Here is a 4,730-nt window from a genome sequence, read left to right as displayed (position 1 = left end):
AATTGTCTATCACTGGATCAACTTGTAGTTTTATTAGAAGAAGAAGAAGAAGAAGAAGAAGAAGAAGAAGAAGAAGAAAAGAAAAAGAGAAGAAGAAGAAAGAAGAAAAGAAGAAGAAGAAGAAGAAAAGAAGAAGAAAGAAAAAGAAGAAGAAGAAAGAAGAAGAAAAGAAAAGAAGAAGAAGAAGAAGAAAAGAAAGAAGAAGAAAAGAAGAAGAAGAAGAAGAAGAAGAAGAAGAAGAAGAAGAAGAAGAAGAAAAGAAAAAGAAGAAGAAGAAGAAGAAGGAAGAAGAAGAAGAAAAAAGAAGAAGAAGAAGAAGAAGAAAAAAGAAGAAGAGAAGAAGAAAAGAAGAAAAAAAGAAGAAAGAAGGAAGAAGAAGAAAAGAAGAAAAAAAAAAAGAAGAAAAGAAAGAAGAAGAAGAAGAAGAAGAAGAAGAAGAAGAAGAAGAAGAAAAGAAGAAGAAGAAGAAGAAGAAGAAGAAAAAAGAAAAGAAGAAGAAAAGAAGAAGAAAGAAGAAAAAAGAAAGAAAGAAGAAGAAGAAGAAGAAGAAGAAGAAGAAGAAGAAAGCAAAAGAAAAGAAAAGAAAAGAAAAGAAAGAAATAAGAAAAAGAAAAAAAACAAAGAAACAAAAGAAAGAAGAAGAAGAAACAAAAAAGAAAGAAAGAAGAAGAAAAGAAAGAAAAGAAAAGAAAATACAGTGAATAATTTAACCTACCAGAGTGGGTTCCATGAGCAGCTACCTTTAGCACAGTAGGCGACCACTATATCCACCTCGCTGCCACACCGCAAATTGATCCTAAAATATTCATTGAAATATTTCCTATAATCTTATTGTGATCTAATATAACTTCTCTATTCTTAAATGTTTATCTTAATAATGTTTTCCGTTCACAGAGACAGCGCCAAATGTCCAGTTACTGTACGAGAAAAACAAATTAAGATAATGATGACACGAGCTAACAAATTCCAACCAAACTGCGTAAAAAAAATTCTTACTTATTGACGGAGTTTTTTATTCGGGATACGTTAACTCACGACTGCAAAGGTTAATCAGAGTTACAACAGCGATATCAGTACACGGAGAGAAATTAGTTCTACAATGTTGTTAAAATGTTCTAGTTGATGTAAATCCTGAGACGAGAGTTAGACGGTGTGTGATATAGAGGCAGCAGAGTCCTCCCACGTCACCATCACTTCAATAATTACTTCATCAACCTTGACAAAAACCTTGGAGAAAATATACGTGAGCACCGAGAAGAATATAACCTGTATCTATGAGGCAGACAAGGAAATGAATCGATCTTGTCTCCTGTCATGGACCGACCACTTTTACATCTCATTAAAAAACAATTGAAAGACGCAACAGCGGGTAATGGCGACATACCAGTGTGCGCCATTAAGAACGTGGCTCCATTATTGGCGCCTCTCCAATATTTAGTAATTTTTTTTTTCAGATAAACTAAGAGTCGCTAAACTCCAACCTCTACTTAATGCTATCAGAACCTGTAGTGTACACAGACAAATCAATGTAAAAATAATTTCACCTTGGATGCCAGGTTTTGAACCCTGGCTACGACACTTGCTCGTCAGGCAGCATATCCACTGGACCACAATGGCCTAAAAAATTAATTCCCCTTAGCTATTCATTTGTAGCTCCAGGTCGCCCGTTCACCACTGTGGCTGCCTTGATGAGTTAGTGAAGCCCGCCCTGACACATGACAGGTTCTGTTATTGACTGGGAATTTGATTAAAAGCTTTCTGGGACACGTGTGTGACGGGCTGACCTGACTCAAGGTGTCCACAGCTTTTAGCCCATCGTGCTACAGTGGCTAAGTTGCCTGAGTACCAACCGTGGTGAACCAAGTTCGAAACACGGCACCCAGAAGTGATTTTTTATATTTTTTATATAGGCTGCCGTCAACACTTACCACCCAGTATTAATAATATCTGCAGGAGGTAGTATGACCCAAGAGCCAACAGATAATATACACGAATCCTCTTGCAATATCAATAATTTAATCACAGGACCCCAATATACTGTAATTTATAGGAGAAGATCAGTTGGGAGTTTCCTGCTGCCTCCCACCACCATCTTAAGCTCTTCCGAGAATTCCTTTGATCTCACGAAAGCCTTTAATACCGTCTACCACATCATATTAACTACCATAAGTAAAGCATTAAGACATCAGAGGTTTGTTTGACAAGTGCCAACCTCTCTGACGTCCAAGACTCTTCCTCCTCTCTTGTAACTCTTATTGTTCGTTTTTAATATATGCGGTAATATATGTAAGGCTACTGCGGGCAAGTACTGCTTTTATTCTATTCCAGCATCCTGGTTAATATATTTCATCTCTAAACGGTAGTGAACTATACACCAGTCCCACAAGACCCCACACTTTGATACACAATATGAATCAAGAATTATCCCAACAACAGAAACAAGATAATGTGTAATAAACTGATCCCGAATCTTGAAATTAAAGAAAATGTATAAATTTCCACAGAACAGATGAATACACTTTGAGTCTTGGTATCAATGTCTATTACAAAACAAGTCGTTAACAAAATTACTATACAGAGTTCCTGAGAATAATTACTCAGCAGTCTCTTCCCCCTGAACTACCCTCAGAGTTAGGAGGTTAAGTCAACACTCACATAAGAAAAACAAACTTAAAAAACGCTCTAACATGTTATAGTGTATTCATGTCTCAATATAAAGACATATCCACGATACTAGTGAATTTACCCACAAGACAAAATATTTAACCTGAAAAAAAATATATACTCAACAACTATATTTCCTATTAAATCTGTAATATATTCGTGTAAGTTAAATACACGAAGCTATTTATTACCCCATGTTTTAAGACTCCATGGTAGCATACAGTAACAACACCCGACAACACATAAACATCACCAAGAGACAAAAACAAATGAATAACAAGAAGCGACGGACAGAGACAGACACCCCAGGACGGTTCTACTTCTCCTCCTATGTCATTCCCACACACGCACTCTCTCTCCCTTACCACTCTCTCCCTCCATCCCTCTCCTCCTTACCACTCCCTCCCTCCCTCTCTCATTTTTTTTAACTATGCTCTTGTAGCTTTCAAGAGTGAGAGGAAAAAAAAGTGAAAAAAGGCGAAAGTGTGAGAAAAGAAAACAAGTGAGCATCGCATGATTTATTCAGACCCCCTGCAGCGGACCTGGAGCTTATTACCCAGCGTAATGAACTTAATACGACCGGCCCTTCACTTCCACCGTCCACACGAGCAACGACCGCCGCCTCTCTTCAGTTTTATACTCACAAACAACAACAAAACATGGGGACGACCATTCCCGGTTTTATTCTTACGACCCAAAAAAGTGGTGAGAATTATTGTCTTTTCTCAATGTTTTATTTACCTTACGAGGAAGATGATATAAATTTATCCGAGTCCTGAGTGTAATATACTGTATACGTACAAGAATTGCTGCGTCTGATGATTTTACACTTACGAGAAAGGAGAGAGAGAGAGAGAGAGAGAGAGAATGACTGTCTGAGTGACTTTAAACTAAGAGGTAATGGAGGTATATTCAAGAGAATATGTGTGTGCGTGTTGACTGTTCTACTACCGAAATATCTCTTGACAGCAAGAGACACAGGTCAACCAAATTTAATTTAACTTAACATGACTTATCTTAAATTAATCTAACCTAACCTAACCTATCTTATTTATTCTAAATTAACCTAAAACGTAACACATAACCTACAGACTGCGTGATAGTCAGGCGAGCGGGCGTGGTGACAGTCAGGCGGGCAGTGGTGACACAGGGGCGGGCGGGGACAGGAGGCGGGCGACAGTCAGGCGGGCAGGCGTGGTGACAGGGGGCGGCGTGGTGACAGTCAGGCGGGCAGGCGTGGTGACAGGAGGCCGTGGACAGTCAGGGGGCAGCGTGGTGACGGAGGCGGGCGGGCGTGGTGACAGGAGGCGGGTGGTGACAGCAGGCGGGCAGGCGTGGTGACAGGAGGCGGGCGTGGTGACAGTCAGGCGGGCAGGCGTGGTGACAGGAGGCGGCGGTGACAGTCAGGCGGCGGGCGTGGTGACAGGGAGGGGGCGTTGACAGTCAGGCGGGCAGGCGTGGTGACAGTCAGGCGGGCGGGCGTGGTGACAGGGAGGCGGGCGTGGTGACAGTCAGGCGGCAGGCGTGGTGACAGGGAGGCGGGCGTGGTGAGCAGGGGGCAGGCGGTGACAGGAGGCGGGCGGTGACAGTCAGGCAGGCGGGTGACAGGAGGCGGCGTGACAGCAGGCGGCAGGCGTGGTGACAGGGAGGCGGGCGTGGTGACAGTCAGGCGGGCAGGCGTGGTGACAGGGAGGCGGGCGTGGTGACAGTCAGGCGGGCAGGCGTGGTGACAGGAGGCGGGCGTGGTGAGGCGGGCAGGCGTGGTGACGGAGGGGGGTGGTGGAGGCGGGCAGGCGTGGTGACAGGAGGCGGCGTGGTGACAGAAGGCGCGGTGACAGGAAGGCGGGCGTGGTGACAGGAGGCGGGCGGGTGACGTTAGGCGGGCGGGCGTGGTGACGGGAGGGGCGTGGTGACAGGAAGGCGGGCGGACAGGCAGGCGGGTGGTGGCAGGCAGGCGGTGGCGGCGCGGACAGGAAGGCGGGCGTGGTGACAGGAAGGCGGGCGTGGTGACAGGAAGGCGGGCGTGGTGACAGGAAGGCGGGCGGGCGTGGTGACGGAAGGCGGGC

General features: G+C 44.5%; 1 pseudogene; it reads right to left on the bottom strand.

The window, feature by feature from the left end:
• Positions 1–399: 399 nt before the first annotated feature.
• Positions 400–4,148, bottom strand: LOC121874328 (annotated as a pseudogene).
• Positions 4,149–4,730: the final 582 nt, after the last annotated feature.

The sequence above is a fragment of the Homarus americanus genome, unplaced genomic scaffold (genome assembly GCF_018991925.1).
Source record: "Homarus americanus isolate GMGI-L3 unplaced genomic scaffold, GMGI_Hamer_2.0 scaffold9748, whole genome shotgun sequence".
In the NCBI taxonomy this organism is placed as follows: Eukaryota; Metazoa; Arthropoda; class Malacostraca; order Decapoda; family Nephropidae; genus Homarus; species Homarus americanus.
The sequence above is the reverse complement of the archived record's forward strand: the minus strand, read 5'-3'. Positions and strand labels throughout refer to the sequence as shown.